The following is a 15,585-nucleotide window of genomic DNA, read 5'->3' as shown; positions in this document are numbered from 1 at the left end:
TGAATTCACACACAGAAATGCACAATTCTTGGGCACTCTCAAATAGGTGTTTATGAAACACTATCTGAGCAACCTGAAAGCATTAAACCAGGCTTATGTGACAATGGATAGCTAGAGAGCAGGCTTTAACATGGTTTGACTGAATTTTCTAGAATGCATTTACATTTTGAGTTTAGTGCTTGATATCCTGATGGATGGCATTTGGGAAAATAACCAGTTAACTGAATTTTATGATAAATCTATGCTGTAAAGCAGACAGATAAAATAGTATCTGGGAACTCAAACTAGGCATTAACTTGCATTAAAATGCACCAAAATTGTTTGTCCAGGTGTACTCCACGTTACTCACCGTTGCCAGAAGTAACACTGGGGAATGCAGAAATAGATAACAACACAAACAAAAGTAGTGATAGGAAAGAGTATGCAATCGTCAGTGAAATATGAAGGGATATAGTTGAAACAGAAATGAAACAGAACTTCTTAGGTCAGAGAGGATAGGAACCCAACTCAAATTACCAAAAGGGGGGAGAAAGGTACTTTTAACTCATCTTACTAGAACTCTAAGGGATGGCATGGGTTTCTTACATAGTTGTTTTTGGGATTCAGATAATATCATGAGACCTATTTCTTTAGCCCATATCTAGCCCCTGTTTCCCTCTTGTTCTCATGCCTTAGCAAGCTTTCTCCCTGGGTAGGAAAGCTGGCCTGGGGCAGCTTCAGCTGACAAGGCCGTTATCACTTACACTCCTCAAAGGATTGGGATGCTCCCTTTGCTCCGTGTGTCCATGTCGATCCCACCAAAAGGACTCTGGGTGATCCTGCTTGGATCACGTGCCCATCATTGATCTAATCACTGTGCCGGGGAGTGAGGGACTCTGATTTTCCAGGCTTCCTGACATGCTAATGCATGAGACTGTTTATAGGCAGAAGAGTGGCAGTTTCCAAAAGAAAAACAGTGATTTCATAAAGAAAAGAAGGGGAAGGAGGGCCGGGTTGCCAAAACAGATAGATGGTTAGGTGATAGCTAGATAGCTAGCTAGATAGATAGACAGACAGAAAGACAGACAGGCATCCACCTCAGTTAAAACCAGGCGATTTTCAACTACCCAGTCTGGTATTAAAGCTGCCTGTCTGTGAAGGATACACATGTTTGATATTTCCCATTCTGGCTGTCTTTTATGTCTTTCTGTTTATTTGTCTATGTGTATATTTTAAAAATCAGTGCTGCATAGCGGGTAGGAGCAGAGGATTTGGAGTCAGAGGTGGCTTTCAATCCTAGACCTGCCAGGGACTAGCTATATAACCTGGGGCAAGTTACTTAGTCTCCTGAGCCTCTGTCATACATAGAAAGGGCATGGTAATATCTACTTCGTAAGGGCTTTGCAAAGATTAAATGGGATAATATATGCTTAGCAGAGTATCTGGCATATCAAAATATTTCATTATGTAGATGCGATTATCATTAGTGTTATTACTACAATTATTATTTCATTTCTGTATACATAGTCTTGATCATCCCCTAAGCCTGTTTTATGCACCACTAAGTCCATTTGCTGATGTTTAGACTTTAAACTACAGCACTGCTGGCATGTGCATCAGTGACATGGACATCGTGCCCCAGGGCCCTGGACTCAGTGGCAAATTTTCCAATACATCTTTATGCTGCCTACCAGCCAGGCAGAACCATACGTGCAGTCTGCTGGATACTTTCATTTATACACATGAGATTTTGACGAAGTTTGCCAATGTTCAGCTCTTTCTAGTACCAAGATTAGCAATAAGGGCTGTCTGTTGTGAATAAATATTTTCTTTTCTGATTTAATTTATTTGCTAATGTTCCTAAAAGAAAGATAAAGATTATAAAGCTTTCTTCAGTGTGAAAGCTATGTTTGCACTGGGAAGGTGCTGCTTCCATGCTCATATAGAAATTAAGCACTGAATATTTATGACCATTGGAAGAAAAGTTCGTTTGGAAAATTCACCATGCTATATTCTGATGGCTTTGACCAGGCTAATTTTTTGTTGTTGTTGTTGTTTTCTTTCAGATTTGTGTTTTATTGAGAAACATTCACATACCATACAATCATCCATGGTGTACAATCAACTGTTCACAGTATCATCATATAGTTGTACATTCATCACCCCAGTCTATTTTTGAACATTTTCCCTACACCAGAATCAGAATCAGAATAAAAAATAAAAAATAAAAAAAGAACACCCAAATCACCCCCTCCATCCCACTCTATTTTTCATTTAGGTTTTGTCCCCACATTTTTCTACTCATCCATCCATACACTGGGTAAAGGGAGTGTGATCCAGAAGGTTTTCACAATCACACTGTCACCGCTTGTAAGCCACATTGTTATACAATCTTCTTCAAGAGTCAAGGCTACTGGGTTGGAGTTTGGTAGTTTCAGGTATTTACTTCTAGCTATTCCAATATATTAAAACCTAAAAAGTGTTAGCTATATAGTGCGTAAGAATGTCCACCAGAGTGACCTCTCGACTCCATTTGAAATCTCTCAGTCACTGAAGCTGTATTTCTTTTCATTTTGCATCCCCCTTTTGGTCAAGATGTTCTCAATCCCACGATGCCGGGTCCAGATTCATACTCGGGAGTCATATCCTGCATTGCCAGGGAGATTTACACCCCTGGGAGTCAGGTTCCATAGTGGGGAGGGCAACGAGATCACCCACCAAGGTGGCTTAGAGAGAAAGGGCCACATCTGAGCAACAAAGAGGCACTCAGGGGGAGACTCTTAGGCACAAATATAAGCAGGTTTAGCCTCTCCTTGCAGCAACAAGCTTCATAGGGGCCAGCCCCAAGACAGAGGGCTCAGCATATCACACTGTCTGTCCCCAATGTTTGTGAGAACATCAGCAACAATCCAGCTGAAGAAGTCCAACACCTCTGCATCCTCCCCCAGCTCTTCGGGGGGCGGGGGGGGGGCTGAATATACACCTTTATTCTCCATCCAAATTACTTTAAGATGTGTTGGACCAGGCTAATTTTGAGACATCCTTTTTTTTAGGTGTAGTAATTCAGATCCATTTGTTGTGACTATAATAGAAAGTGATTCTTCCATCATCTCTTATAAAAAGTTGGTCTTATATTTTAGGTTCACGTCCTTTTAAAGAAGATTATCTCTTTACATGGAAAGAGCCTTTATATCAGTAAAGAATTGCTGCTGTGAATTTGTTTAAATTCATTCCTATTTCTTTTCAATTCCCTTTTCAACTGTTGATGTGGGAAAAGTTTAGTGAAGGCATAATCTAAGGGCAAAATCTGCTGAGTGCTGGCTCAGCGGAAGATAAATTTTTCAGTATTTCATTGAATAGAAAAAGATGAAATTTTGAAAACATATTGTGATAAAATTGAACAATTTATATAAAGAATGCAATATAATGTAGAATGTTGTCAATAAATTTCTCATACATGTACTTTAAACAGTATTTATCAAATACTATATCAACAATTATGTGGAAACTATTTTCTAGTGTTCTTGATATGGCCAGCAAGTAGGGTGCACGTAGGAGATTAAAGTAACGGGAGAAACAGGGCTCTGGTTTCCATGACCTACCTGGAATTCCCTAGCCACCCCCCCCACCGTCAAGTCCATTTCCTACCAGTATAAGAAACACAAGGGGTGTTTACAACAAGATTGGAAATATACCAAATGTTAACACTGTTATTATGCAGTGATAATGCAGATGATTTATTTCCTTATCACAATTCATATATAATTTTCAAAACATAAACTGTGAAATGAAAATTTTTAAACATCTAAAATAGAGGGCATTTTAAAAATCAAGAGATTATTTTTCATAACTAATGCAAATAAATTTTAAAATCTGTAAAGAATGTATAATTCTGGTTAAATATAATTTACCAAAAAGGTAGAAAGTTTAACAAGATCAATGTCCCTATTCATAAAGATAGACTAACTCTTCGTTTATTTAGCTCATATTTAGTCTTTTAACAAATGTTTAAAGTTTCTTGAATAAAGGCCTTACTCATCTTTTCTTAGATAAAGTCCTTGTTACCTTATATTTTAATTGCAATTATAAGTGATAGATTTAAACAATAATTTTTCTAACTCTTTACTGCTGATATATAGAAATAAAATTGATATAAGTAGTATATTGATCTCAGAGGCAATTGGCTTGTCAAATTCTCTTACAACTTATAATAATTTGTCTGTAGAGTCTTTAGGATTTTCTACATGGTCAATCATCTACAATTTATGAGAGAACTGTTCCCTTGTTTCCAATTCTTATTTATACAATTTATTTTCTTTTTATGTCTTACTTCACTGGTTAGTACATCTAGAACTTCTAGTACAATGATGAATAGAAGCAGTTATAGCAAAAATGCTTCTGACATTTCATATATTAAGAATGGATACTTTCTATATTTTTTAAAATCATACACAGAAATTTAATATTTATAAAACACTTTTGCTGCATCCTTTGAGATAAATTATATGATTTTTTTCCCCTTTAAACAATTTTATTGTTAAACTCAAGTTATTCCTGGAATAAGTCCTATTTACTCATGATGTATTATCATATTTAAATGGCTGGATTTGCTAATACTCTATTTAGAATTTTTGTCCATTTTAATGAGTGAGATTAGCCTGTAATTTCCACTAATCACACTTCATTTTGTTGTGACTGTTATACTAGTCTCTTAAGATGAATAGGGGACAATAAACTTTCTTTTCTATGAAAGGTTTTGTGGAGGATTAGATTTATTTTTGCCATAAAAATTTGCTAGAACTTGCCTATAAAATCCTGTGGGCCAACTGGTTTCTTTGTGGGAAGATTTTAAACCATTAATTAAATTTCTTTCTTCACTAAGAAGCCTATGAAACCTATTTCTTCTTTAATAACTGTTGGTAAATTATATTTTTCCTAGGAATTTGTCCAAATAGATTTTGTTGGCATAAAAGTTGTTCATATTTCTTTCTTATCTTTTTAGTCTTCTAAATCTGCGGTATGCTCACTTTTCATTAATAGTATTGATTATCTGTGCCTTTTTCCTTTTTTTTTCTTAATCTCAATAGAGTTTAAGCTATTTTATTAGTGTTTTCAAGTAATAAAATTATGACTGTAAATATATCTTTTTATTTTTTACTACTTTATATGCATACAAGTTTATATTAGTTTCATCTTCCTGGTGAATTGAAATTTTTTGCATTATACAGTAACCTCAATACCTAAAATTTTCTTTTATCTTAAAGTGGGTCCTGTCTGACAGTATTGCTCTCTCACTTTTTTTCTCTTAGTTAGTCTTTAAGACAGGTATATTTTTCCTATTCCTTTACTGTCCATATTTTTTTTGGTGAGTCCTTGTAAACAGCATATAATGAATTTTGAGGGATAGGAGGGATTATCCAATCAATGCCTACTATTTTTCTTGTATTTTCTATTTTTTGTCTGCTTTCTACACTTTTTGAGTTCTTTGGCTGGTTTATTTTACTTAATCCATTTTTTTTTTTCCCTCTGCTGGTTTGACATATATATGAATAGAACTTATCTGATAAGTAGACAATAAACAGTAGATACCTTTATTCATAGTAAATCTTCTCTGCACATTGCATATGACTTGGCTATTTAACCTATTAATTTGTTGGTATGCTTTTAGAGTAAATTAGAATACAGTATGCAAAAGACTCTTTTAAGTGTTGTATTGAGCAAGCAAGAGAGAGAAACAGAGAAATTCATGTTCTACTCTAGTTCTGTAATATCTATATGCTCTATAAATCTGGAACTTGTTTGTTAAAGTAAATATATTAATATGGTATATTAATATGGAAATAATTAAAATATCTAAATTTTAGATATTTTAGATCCTTGTAATGTTAGCCTTCTTTTTAGATTTTTTCTACAATAATTTGAATTATAGAAAAATAGCTAGGTGTTCATATTAGCATTCAAGCAAGAAAGTAATTTTTCTTCCCTTGCTAAATAAAGGAAAAGAACCTAATCTGTTTGTGAACTGAAAGTGTTATTCATATTGCAGTCATGTTTTTGGTTGCATTCTTAATCAAAATTCAAAATATTGACAGAAAAGTCTGTGGAATAGACTAAGGCTGCAAATGGAAACATAACACTGACATAGAGAAATGTGATTCAGATTACTAGCCCTATTAGCTGGGTTCCTCAAAGGAAAGACCCTGTAGATTCACGTAACAGAAAGCTTTGCAAAAAACCAGCAGACTTCTTTTTTGTGTCAGTTCTGGACCTGGACTGCTGCTTGCAGCCTTTCTGTGGATTCCTTCCTCCAGCATCATCAGAAGCAGGATTGCAATGGGGTTAAAAGCACAGGATGTGGAGTCAGGCCAACTAATTTAAATATTGGACCTAACTCTAACTGAAAGCACTTGGGAAATTTATATAATCTCTGTAGCCTCACTTTCTTCAACTGTAAAACGTTGATTACTAAGTGTACATACTTTTCTGGGCTGTTTATTCATCATTCCACACATGTTTATCAACTATGTGATCACTGGTTCAAATTCTCAAACATCCTGTTTCCTGGGAGAAAATGATTAAAATCTTAATATTTTCGCCTGAAGATGACAACCTCTTATTTTATTGTGCAGAGTAATTTTTCTATTCCTTGTCTCAATCTGAGCCTTGTACAGGCAAAACCAGAAAACCCCTCTCACTGAAATTTCAGAAATAAAAAAGACTCCTTCACACACACACAAACACACATACACACACCCCTATCAGAATTTCTAGACTATGAAACGCTTACCAGGAAACTTTCTTAATAGCATATTGTACCTTATTATGCCTTTACTTGAGACTGAGAAGTTGTGTGTGTAGGTGTAGGGGTGTGTGTGTGTGTGTGTGTGTGTGTGTGTGTTTGCTGGTAAAATGAGAATTATGAGTACTTTGCAAGTGCCAGCATTATTTCTTCAAAAAATTGTTCAGAAGGCATTTAAGTTGGAAATGTAAGTGTTCTTATTTTTTAAACAGCCTCATAAATTCTACTATACATAAATCTTGAGACACTAAGTGCAAAATAAGTGAACAACAAATGCAATTTGAGTGGTTTGAAATTATGAGCTCTATATATCTGATGACTGAGCATTACTAGGAAAAACAAACATAACTCTTAGAGTTAATAATCCAAAAGAATTCTACTCACTCCTCAGGTCAGGAAGTCCTCAACAATCGCCAATTGTCCATTAAAACCCTGAGGTCTTTAGCTCAGCACTCAAGGCCCTCAATGATCTAGCATTCCTTTCCATATCTAACATTTACTTCCTTAAATATCCTAAGCTCCAGCTGATCAGAAGAGCTCATGCCTCTATCTTTAGTGTTTTCATTCAAACTTCTCCCAAATCTAGAATGACTGTTCCCCCAACTCCAAATATTCAATTCCTTTCTATCCTTCAAAGGCCATATTTTCAACAGAGATTTTCCTGATGATTCAAAATGCTTATCTATCCTTCTTCTGTACTACCATAGATCTGTACCTAAATTATGACACAATCCCATCCTTCTGTGGGCCACCAGAATTGACATGAAACTGTCATTATCACAATCAGCAGGCAAACTCTCTAAGAATAAGAAATCATTTCTGATTCCCCCAAAGTTCCTGGCATATGGTAGATGTTCAATAAATTTTTTTAAATGACTAGAAAGCTGCCTGTTGACAAAACCAAATAAAATTAGTGAGTTCAAAATTGATTTCTTAAATAAATCCACTTCTAGATTTACTAGGATTATTATTAAATGATTTTATACTAATAAAGTCTATATGGCATTTTTTCAGAAAGTAACTTAGTCTCCATTTCATTCAGAATTAACCTCCTGTTGACTTTTTTAGTAACTTGAGCTCTTGTCAAGGAAGAGGTAGCTATGACCAATGCACTGAGGTCAGTCAAGACGAAAACAGGTATCAGAACTTCAAGCTACCACAAAATCCATGGGAGTCTCTAGAAGACCATATTCCATATAGAATCCATTTTGGAATATGCAATGTCTTACCATTTTTCATTTAAAGAAATTTTAATCTCAAATATATACAACCTTTAATAGAAGTCCTCTGTAAGGAACAATGCCATGCCTACAGTTTTCAGTGAGTATGATGAACATGGGGTTGCAATGCCCAGATCCCCACCTCAAAGCCAAGGTACATACTCCCCCCACGGCCAGGAGTGTTGACAGCTGACGGCTCACAGCTGTGCCCTCCCTGGGAACTGCCATCACCAAAGGGAGGCCTCACCCATGATCATACGCCAACGCCAGGGGCAGCCTACATCCAATGGTCAAAGGGAGTTGCCAAGACCCAACTGGGAAGACTCTGAGGGTCCTCCCAGCTCCAGAGCCCCTTATGTGATCAGCTAAAGTCTCTGTTGTCATCGCATCAGAGTTCTCCGTCTACCCATTCTGGCTTCCCTCAATCCCTTATAGATTTTGCTCTTAAAACATATCCTAATACCATTTACATGCACATCTCCATCTCAAGTCTATTTCCAGGGAGTCAAACCTAAGACAATGGGAGAAAAATAAGATTAAGGAAACTATATAGAAATATGCTTTAGATAATTAAAGTTCTTAATTGCTTTCCCATATACAATAAAATGTCATTTACTTTTAGGATAAGTACCAGAAAAAGATTACTCTGTCAATGTTCACTAAGGGATTCTCATGTATGGTGTTCTAATTTTCAACTCTTCATTCACATTACATAAGCAAAAGCTCAGACATGGTCATCAGTCTACATACACACACAAAACCATCAAATAAGTGGATTGACATCTAGTCAAAATATGAAAAAATGAGATGGTAGTATTGAATTTCACTTCAGGATATTATAACATGAACAGATGCTCATGTTTAATCATTTATTCCCATACAAGAACTGTATCAGGAAAACACAAACAGAAAAATCATTATATTAAAAGCAAAGCTATCGTGGAAATGGTGTGTGGGGGGTGGGGAGCAGAATTTTGAAAAACAGTTGCTTGCCTATGTTCTACATTCTCTCCTTTTCCCCTTCCAACTGTTTTCTGCTCAGTAACAGTCACTAGTGGTCTTCTCATTGCACAATTCTATTTATCACTGTTTTCTTATTCTCCTCAACTTTTGTTTTATTTAATTTAAAAAATGGAAGCAATATGTGTCAGACTGTTAACAACTTTATATATATATAGATGAACAATGAGGAGATTGTATCAGATTGTATAAACACTCTTTTAGGGATACCTGATATCACCACTGTGACCAAAAAAGGTAATTTTCAGTGATTTTAAGGCATTTAGAGATAGATGGAGAATAAATGTAATATATATTTATTCTAATATTAATAAATTTATCAATGAAATGGTAAGAAAGAAAATTAATAATCTTACTGTAATGTTGCTGCAAACTGTCTTGAGTGCCAGTGTTATGATGCAAACTCTTACCAATTCTGACAGACCAGAGGGGGTTTACATGGGGAAGCATGATTTGTGAGAAAGAATCTTTCACCCTATGCACACACATTTAAATGCTGCTTGACCATTTCCATGTCATTTGGGACATTTTGTGTAAGCTCAGAGGCACTGCTATTTTGCAGCATGGAAAGCACAGTCATGTGTATTTCAGCATGCTCTCCATGCTGTTATATTAAAATGTATGAAAAATCCAGGAGAGAAGAATAGCAGAGAAGAAAGGTTATCTTACTATGTTATCTTGGGTCAACTGTTAAAAGGTCAGTCCACTGATGAAAACAATAGTACACTCTTCTGAACAAGTCAATTATCTACCTGTTACAGCCTGTGCCAAGAATGAACCAGTTGTTCTTGCCCAATCCAAAGTGAATCTCAGTGTATGAAGTATTTAGGCTGGTGGATTTCAAAGACTTCTCTTCTCACTACAAACCGTACTGTAGTAGCATTGTTAAAAAAAAAAAAAAAAAAGACACTATCAAGTCAGAATGAAGAGCTACATACCATCATACCATCCAACATTGACAGGCTGTGACTTACGTGATACTGGAAAGAGGATATTTAGCATATGGTGGGGCTTTAATTGCCATATGGTATATTGCAATCTGTTGCATCACTTTGAGTTGGGGAAGGTAAGATAAGAGAGGTTAAATTCCCTCAGGAGATTATAAACCACCCAACTGTATAATAAAGATAGAACTGTGCTGTAAAAATCCCAACTGTATGTTGCAATTTGCTGAGTTAGTGGGACTGTAGGAAACTCTAGTTCTAGTCTCATGTTCTCCATCCAGCCAGTCCTAGGAGTTTCCTTAGTTTTCCCACAAACCTAAATTTCTTGGCTTGGCAATTTTTTGAGGAAAGCATTGATAAAACTAGTGCTGATTTCTATTCCTTGAGAATTAAAATGCTGGCATTTGGCTGAAGAAGATAGCAAAAGGTAAATGTGATCCATGTATTAATAATCTAAAGCCAAACCCCTCTAAAAATCTAAGATCCATCTTTTCTCTACACCCTCACTCTTGGCATGCACTTTCCTCTTCACTGGTTTAGCAGTCTGCTAACTGCTCCCCCTGCCTCCTGTCTCTTCACTCTGCCTTCCAAATCATCCTGCACATTGTTAGAGTCCTTTTATCACTTTGTATCAGAATATCCTACTTGGATGTTGATCCCTTTTCCTGGGAAGTGTGCTCCTTGATTGGAGGAGCTATATGTTATTGATCTATGTATCCCCATATCATGTTGCATTCTGTAGAGAGAGAGTTTCTTGGAGCTTCCAGCAGTAACTGAGGAGTTGGGACCTGGATAAAATACTGGGGAGGATGAAAGCTGGAGAGGACAGAGGAAGGAGCCAGAGCAGGTGTCCCACCATACATTTCCACTGATAGGGGATGAGGTCCACTAAGTTTTATATCTAGCATCCTGGAGCCTAGTAGATAAATAATAAAAGAAATTATATTAAAGGAATGAATAAGTGAAGAAGAGGTTAACCCGTAGAAACTGTCCTACAATAAGGACTAGAGTATCTATTTTCTGACATTCTTGGACAGTAAATATATGGAATATAATAGTAAAATAAGCAAAGTTGCTTTGCTTCCTTTCCTTGGGGCTATTCTATTTTAGACCTCAGTACTCAGTCTCTTTAATTGGCTTCCTGGGTATGTAAGAATCTACCAACCTTTTGTCCCTTCCTAGGCTACGTACCTATCCTGTGTGCCGTTCATTTAACAGAAGTCAATGTGTGTACTGTTGTGATGCAAGGATGGATGTTTACATGCATGTTTACTCTTCCCAAACGTTATTTGCATTTTAGTGCTCTAATCCTTACATGGGCCCCGCCTACTTGGTTTCCAGTCTCTCTTTTCCACACCCCATATACCTACATCCCAGCCATCCTAAACAAAAGGCAATTCCCAGAGAACCGTTGTCTCACTTCTCAGACTAGAATACCTTTTTCTGCTTAATTCCTTTCAATTCAAGTACCATAGCACCTGCTAATGTTTCTGGGACAGGCTGGGAGTGTTTAGAAGACACCCCCCTTTGTTACCACACCTTGTTCTGCATGTTTATTGTAGTGCTTTTCGTATTATATTGTACTTAACATTTACTTGTCTTCTGCCCCCATTAGAATGTAAGGTTCTTGGTGCCAAGTACAGTGTTTATCATTTTGGTATTTTCAGCACTTGGCACAGTGTTCAAAGTGCTCTGCAGAAATATTTATTGGATAAATGATGAATTAGTGGTCCAAAGTAGTAGACAGTAGATAAGGTGGACATTTTTATCAGGTCTTGGGAGGTAGACAGGGGAAAAGAGGACAGAGGTACTCTTTGGTGACCATGCCTTCCACCAAACATCTAAAGGTTGACCTCACTTTTCAACCAGAAAAAGTCATTACTCTCTCTAACCGTGGCCCTCACCTGCACCCAAATTCAGTGTATGAAGCAGGGTACACAACTGACCTATTGTGTTCTGTGTTTTCTTCTATTTCTATCCTTGGCTCCTCACCAACTGGTGAAAGAGATTCCCTTTAAGTAACTAAGCATTACAGAGCAATTGATTAAAACTTTTTTTTTCAATTTTTATTTAATTACTTAAGGTAGGCAACACTTGGCTCCCCCATAACAAGATAAGTATCTTATATTAAGTACCAAATTCTGTTTGGTTCTACTTGTGTCTACTACAAATTTGGGCAGACAGTAGATTCTGAAATAGATTGGCTAATTAGTCCCTGCATTGCAGAGCTACGGGCATCAGGAATGCCTGAAACATGGGACTCTGAGATCCCCCAGCACATTTCACAGCCTCTGAATTCCAGATTGCTGGGCACCTCTGAGGGCATGCCCTAAGTGATGCAGCCATCTGGAAAGTGATCTTTTAATTTCTCTGAGCAGCAGAGGTGAAATGAAAGTTCAATGGCAAATTTAAATGCCTTTAATATTATCGAGGCTCTTAAATATTAAAATTTGAGTTGAACTGGTATTTGTGCAGTGATAAGTAGACTGTTGAAAATAGGGAAATGAGCCCTGGTTTCTATCTCAGCTAAATCCTGCCTCTGTCTTCACTTGAGAGCCCAGAGATCCACCAAGGATCTTAAAGTATATCTTAATTCTCCAGACCAACTTTTCCATCTATAAATTAGATGTAAGGATTTGGAGGCTTTACTATGTGGCAGTTCTGGTTTGCTGATGCTGCCGGAATGCAAAACAGCAGAAGTGGATTGGCTTTTATAAAAGGCCATAAAGTATCCAAGATAAATCATCAACAATCGGGTACCTTCACTGGAGGATGGCCAATAGTGTCCGGAAAACCTCTGTTAGCTGGGAAGGCACATGGCTGGTGTCTGCTCCGGAGTTCTGGTTTCAAAATGGCTTTCTCCCGGGACATTCCTGTGTAGGCTTCAGCTTCTCTTCAAAATGTCACTCTCACTTGCTCTTGGGGCGTTTGCCCTCTCTTAGCTTCTCCAGAGCAAAAGTCTACTTTTAAAGGCCGTCTCCAAAATGTCTCTGTAAACTGCAATTCCTCTCTGCTCCTGTGCATTCTTCAAAGTATCCCTCTTGGCTGTAGCAAGCTCACTCCTTTTGTCTGAGCTTATATAGTGCTCCAGTAAACTAATCAAGGCTCATGCTGAATGGGTGGGGCCACCCCTCCATGGAAACTATCCAGAGTTATCATCTCCACGGAAACAACCTAATCCAAACGTTCCAACTTAATCCCTATTAATATGTCTGTCCCCACATGATTGCATCAAAGAACATGGCTTTTTCTGAGGGACATAATATATACAAACCAGTACAGTGGCCAACTCTTTCATCTATATATGAGACATAAGGAGCTGGAGTCGTTATTTTGAGGTAGGGCAAGTAAAACAGCAGAAACTTTCATGGTGATGCTCCCCAGGGTTGGAAAAGTTTAGAAAAGAAATGTTTCCTTCCATCTCCCCACATAAAACCATCTTGTCCCATACCTAGGAGGTAAAGTTCAATCCTGCAAGCCTGTTGTCAGAGGACTGCCTCCCATTCGCTGTGCTTCTCTTGTCTGCACACTTTGGCTTCTGCTCTTCCCTCTCCATGGAAAGTTCTTTCCTCCTTCTTTCCCCTGAATTAACTCCTACTCAACCTTCAAAACTTAGTTTAAGTGCCTTCTTCTCCAGGAATCTTTCTCTGGCCCCTCCTTTGGGCTTGCATACTACCTGGTAAGTATAACTGGATTAATGCCTGGCAATAATATCTTGCCACTATTTATTTCTGTAAGGCTCTGTATGAACTACTTGAGTCAGGGACTCTCTCGGATTCATCTCTGTATCCCCATCACCCAGCACAGGGCCTGGCATGTAGTAGGTACTCTGTAAATGATTACTGAACTGAACAAGGCAAATTCCCCATTTAGCTTTATTATCTTTCTTTCCTGGGTGCTTTTCTTCTCATTAGTGCCACTCTTCTCAGGGTCCATTAATCAGATGTTGCCCCTGACTGCCAGGACACCCACTAAAACCCTCAGCAGGCTTTGCCTTGGCAGTGACCCCTGCTCCTGGCTCATTTTCTCTTGCCCATTCTCATCACACCAATCGTAAGGAACTTAACAGTCTCCTTGTTCACAGCCCTCATTTTGCAGATGACCCAGACAGGTTGGTAGTCACTCACACGAGCTCATCCAGCCAGTCAGTTGTTCTACAGAATATAGAGTCCACTTCTACCATTTTAAATTCCAAACTCTTTGCATTGTGCACATGGCTTTTTCTGTGTCCTATTCCATCAAGACTGGCAGAATTATCTAATGCATAATGAACTAATCCATGCTAAGAGCTGGACTAGTCCAATAGAACTAATTCTTCTTTAATGGTAAAATATCAGGATCATGACAGAATGATGCCTTCAAATCATACCAACTAGGCAAATTCCTACTTTACTTTTATCTAACATCATTTTTTGTTTACTGAGATCTTGATGGAGATAGATGCCAAAGACATTCAGTACTTTATCACAGAGACTGAGAATACGAACAATAGATTTTAAACTAGAGAGGAAGTCACTTGTGAAACTATCCTAAAGTGCCAAAGGAGATTCTCAATCAAAAAGACCTGAGAAAAACTACTGAAGAGGTTTGTGTTTAGCCTGAACAATTTTAAGGCAATGAGATGCCAAAAATGCTGGCCAAGTCTAGGAATGATAAAGGAGAAGAATTTCAACAAGTTAGAAAACTGGTTCTTTTGTCCTATGAGCACCAGGGAAATGAGGATATAACACCTGAAGCTGAAAAGGCAGACATTGTACTTTTTGTTTCTCTTGCTTTTGGTCCAAACCAGTTTATGAAGAATACAGCACAGCCCAGAGTTTTTCTTTAGTGAGGTTCACTGAAGGAAAAACAGAATTCAGAATTCTTGCAAGGTTCTTCTCTCTCTCTCTCTCTCTCACTCTCTCCCCCCCCCCCCCTCTTTAAGGCCGAATTCCATTTCTGGATCCATTTATTTGTTAATAGGATGGCTAAAACTAGAGAATGTTCACTGAGGGAATGGAGTCCATGCTGAGATTCAAGAGCATGTCTAATTCAACCTCAGAGTTCAGTGAGGTGCAAAGCTATGACACTGCCAGGGCTTAGGCTAGCTCTGCCAGAGTTACATTTCTATATTTGCATAAATATCTAATAACCTACGGAAAAGACTTTATGATAAACAGCTTACATCTATTTTTAAATTATCCATAAGAAGAGAATGATTTTCCTTGGTTTAGAACAGTTGCATTAAGAGCAAAAATCATGGATGCTGTCATAGATTGTAAAAATGGTCCTAAATTCTCTACATCTCTTTTCATCAAAAGCTGAGTTTTGTTCCCTGCCTCTCAAATTTTGATGGCCTTGTAAATTGCTTTAACCGATAGAAAATGTCAGAAGGAAGACTGTGTGCCTTCAAAGCCCAGGCCTCAAGAGCATCCACAGCTTCTGCTCTCAAGATGGGAGCTGCTCTACTACTCTGTGAACAAGGCCAGCCACAGGGATGGGGGCCCCGGCATCTCAGCTGGGAGGTTCCAGAGACACAAGGCATAGGAAGTGCCTGTTGTTTTAAGACATCAGGTTTTGAGGTGGTTTGTTATCCGCAAAAGCTAACTGAAATAGCTGCCTTACTTTGACACTTACTTGTTGG

Source organism: Choloepus didactylus, chromosome 6 (assembly GCF_015220235.1).
Source record: "Choloepus didactylus isolate mChoDid1 chromosome 6, mChoDid1.pri, whole genome shotgun sequence".
Taxonomy (NCBI): Eukaryota; Metazoa; Chordata; class Mammalia; order Pilosa; family Megalonychidae; genus Choloepus; species Choloepus didactylus.
The sequence above is the reverse complement of the archived record's forward strand: the minus strand, read 5'-3'. Positions refer to the sequence as shown.